This window comes from Telmatherina bonti (genome assembly GCF_933228915.1).
Source record: "Telmatherina bonti genome assembly, chromosome: 23".
Taxonomy (NCBI): Eukaryota; Metazoa; Chordata; class Actinopteri; order Atheriniformes; family Telmatherinidae; genus Telmatherina; species Telmatherina bonti.
Window position 1 is genome coordinate 10,036,330 of NC_136632.1, and position 12,330 is coordinate 10,048,659.

A 12,330-nucleotide genomic window follows, 5' to 3' on the forward strand; every position below is an offset into this window, starting at 1 on the left:
TACATCTTTCTAGTTTAGTTCGTCTGCCATCTAAATAAACAAGTGGAGTTAAGTTATACTCCAGAGCTCTTTACCTAAACTCTCACACACTGGCTGTGATCTCATTTACATTTTATACACATCTTTATACATCATGTTAATTTTCTTATATTCTTATATATGATATTTTTATGTATTTCTTATATAGAGGGCGTAGATGAATAAATCTAGAAGAATACATTGTTGATGTCAGAGGAGAATGGGCAGACTGGTTGGATACAATAGGAAGGAAACTGTAATTCATATAACCTCTAATTACAACTCTGTTAATTAGCAGGGATCACGAACGTCAGACCTCTTAAGCAAGTATCCTGCAACACACATGGCTATAAATAATGGATCAAGAGGCGTATACAAAACTTGACAACAAACTGCTGGAGATCCCTTTAATTTGAACCAAGGGTGTTGCTGGAGGGGAATGTCAAGAACCTGCTGGACACTAGCCCAAAAGGTCTGGAGGTTTTGTTCCTTTGATGTACATATAATGCCATCTTTGAAGACACATGTCAAACCAGATGGGCTACGGCAGCAGAAAACCAAAGCTGGTGCTACTGTCAGCTAACAGGAAAGGGATGATAAAATTCTGACAGGCTCACTGAAATTTAACTACAGAAATTTTGATAAATGTTGACTGTCTGAATATCCATTTCAGCTGCAGGATTCAGATGGTTCAGAATTTGGCATTTAAACAATGTAAAAGCATGGATCGATTTTCACTTGTATCAGTGGTTCAGACCAGTTGTGTAATGGTAAGGGAAGTATTTTCCTGGCATACTTTGGGCCCCTTACTTCTAATTGAGTTTCTTGTAAACACCGTAGCCTCCCTGAGTATCGTTCCTGACCATGTCCATTCCTTTATGACCACATTGTAGCATCCTCTGATGGATACTTGCAGCAGGATAATGCACTATGTCACAAAGCTCACATCATCTCCAACTGCTTTCTTGAACATGGCAATGAGTTCACTGTACTCCAGTGGCCTCCACAGTTGCCAATCTCAGTCCAATAGATCACATTTGGGATTGTATTGGAATGGGTGATTCTTATCATGGATGTGCAGTCAACACATCTGCAGAAACTGCGATGTTATGTTATTTTGGAAATAATATTAATCTGTTCCATGAAGAATAAGACAAAAAGATGTGCAGCCTAGCATGAGTAAGGTGTACTTGACAAAGTGGCTCCCTCAAGAAACTGCAACTTTAACTGTCTTTAAAAAACAACAATTGAACACAATTAAGAAATAAATAAATTTTATGTCTGCACAAACAAGCACACAAACAAGATATGAATAACTGTAGAATATATAACCTACAGTTTGATATTAGGTGAGTTTTTGTGACATACCACTTGTATACAGTAATAATCAAATCATGATAGTTAGTGGGTGCAAGGACACAAGGACGCCTGCATTGTTAGGACCATATAAAACACTTTCTCCCACCAGACCTTTGATGCCTAACACCATCTTTAAGAGGCTTTGAGTTGTAGTGGGAGACATGCAAAGGGGGGGGGGGAGGGGGGGGGGAAAGAAAAAGGAATGTACAACAGAGGATGGATGGAAGGAAAGAGTGTGTGAATAATGGGGATGTGGGGGTGTGCTTCCCCTTTTCCCCCAAATGGCCATGCTTGGCTGAGCCACATAATGCGTGCTCAACAGTATAAGTCTGCAAAGGGCCTGCATCCATAGATCATTGTGAAGTGGCATGTGACCTATAAAAAAAACCCACTGCCTGTTCCTTCCATGTTCACTGTGTCAGCAGAAAAAAAAACAGAACAACAAAACAGCAGGATTGCAATAAATTCACTCGCTGCTCTCCTCTCTCATCCTTGATTCATTGCTTGCATCCTTTGCCACTCTTCCTTCTCTTTGCCTGTCTTTCTCCTCACGATCGTATAAAAATGCCTGCCGCCATCACCGCCTCTCATAATACTTTGTGAAAGCACAGAGTGAAGCACCCCCCCCCACAAAGATAGATGAGGAAATTACAAGGTCGCGTGCAAGTCTTGGACGGACTATGGCCATCCCTTCATTCCTTCTGTTAATGATCATTAATTACATGTCATTAATTGACATGCCATGGGATACACTTTCACATTTGTTATGTGCTATCGACTTCACATTCTGAATTCACTCCAATTAATTAGATTATTCTACTCAGCCGCGGCTGTTTCTTTGAGTCTTTTTCTTGATCTCTCTCGTCGTCCCCAAACATGTGCTCGTCCCTCTTTCGTTTCATCCTTCACTTGAAAGGAACTCTTCCACTATTGCATTCTCTGTCTTCTCCCCATGCACACTCTTCATGTTATTGACATTCTTTTCTTTATTCTGTTTTGTGCTGTGTTTGACCAGCCTTTCAATAATTTCTCTTGTACTCGTCATCTTCATCCCTTCTCTGGTTGATTGCAGAGCTTAATCAGTGACTTTCTGCGGTGGCTGTTGCTGATGAGTCAGTCTAGGCCACATCCTCAGGAAGGGAAAGGCTAGCAGATTCATTAAGGACATCCAGACTATCTCCCTCCCTTCCTCCCTCCCTCCCTCCACTTCACCTCACTCCATCCACGTATCCACTATCCTGCTTGCTGGCTGCCACGCTAATTAAATCTCCATACATGATACCACTTGCTAAAGGTCAGAATCCATCACAATATCATTATTCTGTGATTAAACAAGTGTCTCCTTCCTTCATCATATTTCATGCCGGTTGGCCTGTGCCTGAAAACTGACTCTGCAAACCTCAGTTATTCACCCTGCTGTTTTTTATTCCAATAATAGTGATAGTTTGATATAAAGCTTGGCTATGGGTTCATAAGTTTGGAATTCTTTCTGTACAAATGGGAAGGAAGGATGAAAAGCTCAAATAAAAAGAAAGCACAACTGACTATTTTAAAGCAATAAATAATAAAGTACATTGAATTGGCTCCAGATCTGTCAGTAAGAAGACTGAGCTGTTCAGACAACTATGAAATGCAGTTTATAGGATAAAAACAATTAAAAGTCCAACATATTTAAAGACAAATTAATGATTAAAGTTAGCTTTGTAGTTTCAGCTGTAAAAATACATCATCAGGCTGCCTTTTTTCACTGGGGACATGGCTATTATTCTTCAAAAGAACCTTTATAGGAATTGTTACTGACTAAAGAAACTAAATCCTTAGTGGTTGGTGTGGAATCCATGTGGCGACTTTTCAGTTCATCAAGTCTTCTTACTGAAATGGTCATGTAACCCAGGTTACTCGCGAAGTAATAAAAATTCAGATTTTTCCGGTGGTCAGTGAATGCACCACAGAGATGCAGCGTGTTCAGCGAGGTGCTGCGCCAGAACTTTCCTTTCCCTCCTGCAAAGCGGATGTGAAACGCATAGCTCCCGAGCTCTAAAACATTTTGGAACTTGGTATGTTGAGATGCATTACTGTAGACAAGTGATAAGAAACTTAAATGTTGTTATAATCAAAGTAAATGTTTAATGTGTTGTTAGAGTAAGAAGCCACATAGCTGTGTGCTCTTGAAGCGTGTGGAGTCCGACAGGTTGTCGCCATTACACAGACTCCTCTGGTGAGTTAGTTTCAATTGTGCATTTCTTTTGAATGTTACATGTTCATTGTGCTACAGTAGTAAGTTTAATCTACTCCTGCAATGTTTGTTTGTTAGTAGGAAACCAAATTTGTGCAGTATGTGTGGGTGTAATGTCATTAGCAAGACGACTGCCTGATTAGTAGGCCCGGTTGTCGTTAAAATGGCGGCATATGCAAATTTGACCACAGAATGTGCGTTGGTATGGTCTCTTTTGTTTTTTTCTTTCTCTTTTTCTTTCTCTTAAATTGTATTAATGTCCTGTTTACATTCCATGAGCAGTATTGATCTTGTAAAATTTCTGTGAATTTCTTTGTTTTATATGGATTTTCTTGTGATTGAGCAACTGAATTTGTTTAATAGGGAGTTGTGAAGTTATTTAACTCTTCTGCACACTTGTGTGCAGGTTGGTTTTTCCTTCCCCCCTTTTGCTCTTCAATACCCGGTTCCGTGAGAAGAATTTCTACAAGACAGTCCTCATCAGATACCGCCACTGAGCCATTCTGCTCTGCGTGAAGTAATTGCCACAAGTGGATTCTACAGCTCGCTGGATGTTGTTGCTCTAAGGCATCGCACTACGCTGGATGTTGTTGCTCTAAAGCATCGCACTACGCTGGATGTTGTTGCTCTAAAGCATCGCACTACGCTGGATGTTGTTGCTCTAAAGCATCGCACTACGCTGGATGTTGTTGCTCTAAAGCATCGCACTACGCTGGATGTTGTTGCTCTAAAGCATCGCACTACGCTGGATGTTGTTGCTCTAAAGCATCACACTACGCTGGATGTTGTTGCTCTAAAGCATCGCACTACGCTGGATGTTGTTGCTCTAAAGCATCACACTACGCTGGATGTTGTTGCTCTAAAGCATCGCACTACGCTGGATGTTGTTGCTCTAAAGCATCGCACTACGCTGGATGTTGTTGCTCTAAAGCATCGCACTGTTCCAAGCGAGTGGTAGGAAAAACTTAAGGGCCCCAACATTGCACTTTTATTTTTCCTGAGCTCAGATATTTTTTTGTTTTGGGGAAAAATAAAAAAAAAAGGGATCAAGGACAATTTTTTTATTCTCAAATGGAAGATTCCTTTTATTGTTTTTTATTTAAATAAATGTTGTTGTCTAAATTGAGTGAGGTATTCATTGTAGACTGGAAGTTCAAAGCTCTTTGTGGAGCAGCTAATACCAATCTCCTTTCGAAACCTAGTTCTGATAGTAAAGCATAATTGAATTCTTTGTAGCTCCATTAAAAAAAACTGACTGGCTTGGGTCTGAACATTGTATCGATTTTGATTTTTATAGATAGAGATTGAGTTACCCAACGTCAAGAGTTTGTTTTTAAGGTGCCTAAGCTATGGTACGGGGATAGATGCGTTACAGTCACTTAAGCTTTATTTTCATAGCGTTCAGAATAACTTAGTGTCATCCTGTGAAGTACTGCCCTTACAAGCAGGAAACTTTGACTCATTGTAGCATTTCCACATCAGGGCAGACATTAAGTTTACTTTAACAAGCCACAGATCCATGTGGAGGGAAGGTGGAGGAGGATAATGCGGTTACATTCAGTGATTCCAACCACAGGGCTTTATGTAATCAGAGACTGACACCCATTCCTCCAATAACACATCAATAATGAACTAAAACACTCTGTCATGTCCTGGTTTTGCCAGGGAGAATGATATAACTTTGGTAGGATAAGAAAACAATCATGAATAATTTTGTTTCCTTTTTTTACCACACACACTGTCCCCTTCACTCATCTTACATGTTGCTTAAATTACATATAAACACAACACAATCTGAAAAAACTATCACTTCCAGGTTGACTTTGGATACTGATATCATTTGGTATGGTTAGCTGTCATGGTTATATAGTGGTTATATATACATGGTTATATATCATGGGTATATTCATATGGTGCAACCATTGGCATCATTGACCCTTCACATGTAGATGCTCTTACAATCACTGAAGATTTCATAATCTGCCTGGGCCTAAATGATGTGGAACAAAATGTCATTTTCTGAAGGATATTTCAGTTTGATTTGTGATTTAATCTTTTAAATATCAGCTTACAGTCAGCGTTCATACAGAAATATATTTGTTAAATGGGACATAGTTGCCACATGAGACATCAAAATGTGAACTTACTATAGTCAAACACAGGAAGCAACATTTAGAAATGAACAGCTTCACTTTTGCAAGATGCAACCTGTGAGAAAAAGACCCAAGCCTGAAAGTAGCCTTTCCTTTACTACAGATTTATACTTTTCACCTTGTAGTAAAGTCTAAACAGTCACGTTATTCCTCATTTACACCACAGCACATCATGTCTCTCCACATGATTTCTGTTTTGCACATGCTGAGTTCCGCCCTGATGCTACATGCAGAGACACATGTGCACTTGCAGGTTGGCACACTTCTACCAGCAGAGAGTACATGTTAGAAAATGTGTCACTTCAGCCACCTGAAAATGGGAGGGAAATCTGCATTTTATTTTTAAGCTCGCCCACATAGGCAAAGGCTGCATTTAATTGTATAAAAAGCTGAACAATGACTGACTTTCCAAATGATTCTCTACAGTACCCAGTCTTTTTTAAATACAAATATTATTAGCCTTGTAGCATAATTGCCTAAGTCATATTTTCAGGTTTTATAGGCAATGGTGAAGGTAATCAGCAATATTAGGTATACACAGTTACTAATATTACAGTTACACAGATGTTACAATTTAGCCAAATTGTGACTTGAACCAGTAAACAGTTCATTAGTAAACAACCGCACCCAGTGGCAGAAGAGTTGGGCATGCAGGAGTTTGCCATCACCAACGACAAAACCAAACGCCCTGTTGTTCTGTTGACCAAGACTCTGGCTGACCTGTTGGAGTCTTTTATTGCAGCACTCTACATTGATTAAGACCTGGAGTTTGTGTTTGTGTTTATGCTAAACAGCATTAGGCCAACAATGTTAGTATTTAAAAGGTAGATATAATATAAAAAATACTGTGTAAAGACTTATTTAGAATGTAATTCATTATTTTCATTGATAAATGCTTATTGTATAACTTCCTATTAAATTTAATGGCTTTCCACCTGCAATAGCATGATGAAGCTTAACAGTTGTATATTTTACTAAAACAATTTTAAAGCATGTTAAACTACATAGATTATTAAACTTTAGACTGTTCCACCTCTCAGTGAGACTTCTCTGTCTTTCTGTCAACTCAACATCCACATAAATAGTGAATAAGTTACACGATTTCAAATGTAAATGTAAACCCTCTGTGGCTGCTAACTCATGCTGACTTGTTTGGTTTTATATTAGTTTTGGGTGAAAAAATATTTCCAAGAGGAAAAATGATTGATTTTTCTGCCAGTACATGGTGTAGAGGAAAACATGAATTAGAAAGATATTGGTAACATCTCTCTCCTCATAAAATTCAGCTCAACTTTCAGCTCTTAGATTTCTGAATTTCTATTTTTATTCATCTTTATCCCCTAAACTCCTCATTTAGCCTCTGGTATATTTTTGTCTCTTGTGGATTGTCTGAATTTATGCCTAAGTTTTGCTCCAAAACTGTCATGCTGGATTGTTAGTTTCTGATTTTTTTTCTGTTTTTCTCTCTCTCCCCTAAAATATTATCTGTTGTAGCATTTGTTGGTTGTGTATGTGAGAACATCCACCAACATATCAGAAAAGTGAATCAACATTGTTTTACCCCATAGAAAGTATGTCCTGTCCAAATGTACGCCCAAAAACACCAATAAATACATCAATTTGTAGCATATTTCAGATGTGCATAAATATTAGTTTGTTCCAATTCCCACTGTCGTTTTCACCTTTGTATTCTATAACTGTGCTGATCTGCCAAGACTGATGGCACATCTTCCATGAGATGACATCACTGTCAGCTGCAGAGACATCCCTGTGTGTTCCCATATCTATGTGTATATATTCTCTCTTTCCTCAGTCCTAATCATTGTGACTGGTTTTCAAAACAGTCCCCAGGGCACCTTACAAAGGAAAAGTTAAATCTACTTGGTGACAGCTCTTGTGCTCCACATTGACACTTTTGCATTCAGACTGAATTTTGAGGATGATTCAGTTACTGCTAAGAAAAGAAAAAGGGAAGAAAAAACCCCGGAACTTTCTATATGGCTTGTACCTTACCTTAAATACTGAGGCTGTAAAAACCTCAAAATCCCACATTCAGAAACAGTGTGATTCCATCTTGTATACTGCACATTTAGTTTAGAGAAGAAAAATCCAACTCTTCAGTTTAATTCAGTTCTCCTCAATTTTCTCAGAAATAACTATTGCTTTTTGTTGACAGTTCAGCTTATGTTCCAATCTCCCCAAATTTAAGTTATTACTTTTGTGAATCATTACTGTTCACATCTACATATTGAGCTATGTTGTCCACCATTTATCATGGGGCCCTCTGACGTTTTCTGCTGTGGACAATAGAAAATTCAGAAGCTGAAATTGGAATCTGTTCAGCTCATGCTGTGTCTACCCTTAAACAGGCCATGAGTATATGAGGACCTAATAGATTCTGAGCAACGGTCACCTTTACTGAAACTACTGCAATGCAGACAAAAGGGAAAATGTCAGAGGAGGTGGTGAGGGTAAGTATGACTCTGTTACTGATGGAGTCACACAGATTAGCAGAACTAAGAACACAGCCAAACGCTAAAAGGCAGAATATTGGTTATTGCGTTAGCTTAATAAGCAATACTGAAACAATTACAGCCCTTTTCATTCCAAGATTTAGTTTATCTCTGAGCAGAATAACATGGCATGTAAACACTATTACAAATGGGTCCAATCATAGTAATGTCTGTATTGTAGCATTTCTGTTTTTTCTGAGGTGTTATATGTAGGACATGAAGCTGCACAGTATGGTGTGTACAGCTCCAATATGAAAATACAAATATCTTACCTTTTGACTGTACTTGGATATACTGAAACAGACAGGAATTTTAATAATGACCAGTGTCCTGGCAGAGTTGGTTTTAGCATCTTAGTCATCTCCTTTTTTCCATTGATCTTTCAATCTGTATGGAAACTAAAACTGGTAATCAACACATGTAAACAATAATGTAGACAGTTGTGCCGTGTCCAAATAAAAAGCTAATTTAAGTGTTGCCCCTATTGAGTTTAGGGCATTTTCATCCACAAGGAACCACTGGTTTAGAAGCCCAAAAACACCATTTTTTTCCTCTGAGCCAGAACCCACAATGAATAATTCTGAAAACACCTTTAATTTTCATGAACAACTCATACATATTTTTGCCATTCTCTGACCTCTTCCTGAATCTAAATGTGCAAAACCCACCAACTGCTATAGCAATGGTAGAATACAGCATTGCATACAAGATTATGTGCTTGTTCCATGTCTTATTCATTGTGTTTTATACTCCTATGGTATCATTCCTGTGCTGCTTACAAGGCCCAGCATACCCTGTGGCATTTTTAGTGGTTTTGTGTGGATGCACACAAAAGGAGTTTAAAAAAAGGGCTCAGTCTCCATGTGGTGGATGTAGCATTACCACCAGAGGAGGACTTTAAAACTTCAGGTTGATGTTAATGCTAGATGGCATGGGAACACATAAGCCTAGTCTGGTTTTTATTTTGTACCATTCTGATTATTCCCAGAGCGTTCAGTTCAGCCCATCTGGGTCAAAATACATCTGACAAATCTACAGTTTCACATCGTATTTGCTTTTGTGGAAGTTCCTTTATCGTTGAGGGGAAAAAACAAAATAAACTAAACAAAAAAACCTAAGTGAAGAAAAAAAACCCATTATCAGCTTAATGCAGTTCCTCCACCTCCAGTTGTGTGAACTAAAAAAAATGGTTTGGTTATGTTGACATGTTGCCATTTTATTTGATGCAAAGGAAAATATGAGTTGTTACCTCACACTGACTCAGTTTTGCTCAGGCCTCACACTGGCAGTGTTTTATGCAGGCAGAAAGGAATGTTGACATATTTTACAATGAACATGGCAAACCCAGTTAGTCATGTGGGTCATGACAGAATACTCCAGCACTTCCAATCATCTTGGCAGGTTAGTCATTTAGTGCACAGCAGGGCAGGAGGATATACTGAGTTTCTTAGTGTCTAACTACATAAAGAATTTATTCTAACATATTTTTCTTATTTTAAAGATGTTTCATACTATCATCAATAATTCCACACTAAAACGACTTAATGATCAACAAATGATTAATTATTTGGCATAAAGATCTGTCATGCCAAATTAGCATACTAGCAAGGCGTTTAAAGGGCCACAGGGAGTGTAATGATTGCAATTTTTTTTTGGTATACCCAACAGTTGAGCTGTGACATGAAGTAAAATGTGTCTTTGGTGAAACATATGCCATTAAGTTTGTGAACTTGCAGCCAGTGGAATGGGCAATAATGGTGCAAGCCCAGATTAAGCCATACATCAGAGAACGTTGGGGAGCAGATCTCTTTCAGTCCCCCACTAATCGCATTGAGCGACTCTAGCTTTCGTGCGCCCACTGCCCCCTCTCTTTTTCCTCGGTCTGTATCTGCTGAACCCTCTGCATGGTCCAGAAGAGAGCTCTCTTTGTGCTGGTGCTGGCAGGCAGACACAAGCAAAGAGATGGATACGGCTGAGAGTGACCTGATTCTGCCTCAGTGCCTGGCCTCTGCCCAAACACAGTCTCTGCTCTCCTGTGCCTATGTCTTTAGGGTTGGACCCTCCATGTTTCTCCCATGTTCTACAGTGTGGGACAAAAAAATTAGTTAAATTAGCCAGATGAAAGAAAATACTTTATCAAGAATTTTAAATTTGTGTGCACTGAATAAAATATTTTACCTTCAGGACAGGAAATGGTGAGAGAAAAGACAGAGCAAATATCCTACCTTGACGTATAAAAATGCATTAAGCAGGTGGGCTGAGGGAAAGAAATGATGGAGGCAATGACAGCGGTGCCTCACTGGCAGAAAGTGTCAAGGGCTACGTTGATATTATTTCAGATTCCGTCTAGAGACGTCTTTGGCATCTTAACTATAAATGTCATGTTTCGATGCCGGCATAATGAAAATGTGTCTGCATCGTGAAAGGCCTGACAGACAAAGTATATTTCATTAGATTGCAGAACAGAGGACGGAGACGGTGGTGACTGGCAACCAGCAGAAATAATACAGCATGTGTCAGTGGTGGATACATATTTTCACACATGCAATACCATATTTACTTTTACGGACACAAAGAACTGAAGTGGTTCGTGATTCAATGATTGAAAATACTTTTTGCCTGGAACATAATTAATCTTAGAAGAAATATTTGCGCGTGATAGACCTTGTTAATCTTTGAACCCAGGCATGATGTATATCTTCTGTATCTCCAGGCCGCATGGAGCTGGGCTTTTCCTTGTGTCACATGAACAATGAACTAGATTAAATAGATAAACTCCACTGTGCTGTAGAAACTTAAGGTGCTTCTCATCGGTAAACCATTATTCTATGGTGGGCTACCGCATAACTTGTAAGACAGTGTATTTCTGACTACACCTCATTTTGCAAAGGTCACTAGAAAGGGCAACAAAAGAGACTGGAACTGGAGATGTTTGCTTCTTTACTATGTTTGTTTATCCTCTCATGTTCACTGGATTCATGTTCACTCTCTTTAGTATCTCAGTCAGCATTGGTGCGTCTTTCTCCCTTCCATTCTGCTCTCAACCTTTCCACCATAGGACCTCCTCTTGACCGAAATTTAGGCCATCTGCATTGATCTTTCACTCCACTTTACATGACCCCACGCTGTAGCCTCGAGCTCATGTCCTAGACCAGCCATCTTCCATTTATGTAATGAAAGCAGACCCCGTGTTTCCTCTGTGTCTTGGTGTGAGGGCTCTGATGACGATGGCCTATAGTAATAGATTGAGTAGAGACTATGCACTTACACAATTTATCAAGAGCCCTGAGGGTGCACTTCCAGGGAGAAAAATGGAAAATAAAATGGACAAAAAGACTGTGGCCAAACAACATCACGTCTAGCATTTTAAACCATGTAACAGATGTTTTTACTGCATCTTTATTGTACTTAACCTGCATATTCCCTTCTTATTTTTAAACATTTATGTTTATTCTGGGTTCATTTTTGACTGTTACAAAATTAAACATATCCAGTTTTGAGAAATAGAAGAAATAGAGAATTGGAGAAATCTCTGGCACTTTGTAGGAGTCTTGTTTAAGCATTTACATCAATCCTCAAGGCGTTTCTGTTATCGCATCAGGTGGATTTCATCACTCATTGACTTCATTGCATATAACTTGGGATGGTTTCTATGCTTTGTGTAGATTGTGCAGGCACCTTCCAAGACATTTCTATACTCAGAAACACGCCACATTTCCAAGCTATTAATCAAGCAGCACCTGCTCCAGTCTGAAACGTTTCAAATTCATCCACACACCTTGAATAATGTCCAATCCCCTGCACCATTATTCTCTTATCAAAGACCATAAGTCATTCTGCCAGCTGTGATTGGTAAGAGTACGCACTCTGACAGGACCAAACACCTGCATGCAAACACAAAATTTGAGGAGGCAGGCAAAAAGCATCAGGCACAACTGCTTGCATATGATTCTGAAATAAAAATGTCTCCCTGAAAGCATGACGGATGATACAAGTGATGCATAACTCCTTTAAGAGTTGCTTGTAATTGAGTTTTTATGTCTAATAAAAT

The 12,330-nt window shown here is 39.0% G+C and overlaps 1 protein-coding gene across 1 annotated transcript in view; it reads left to right on the plus strand.

Annotated features, from left to right (window-relative positions):
• plxna4 (plexin A4) overlaps positions 1-12,330 on the plus strand; it is a gene marked incomplete at both ends in the record, with an annotated part of 214,851 nt that overhangs the window by 6,226 nt on the left and 196,295 nt on the right.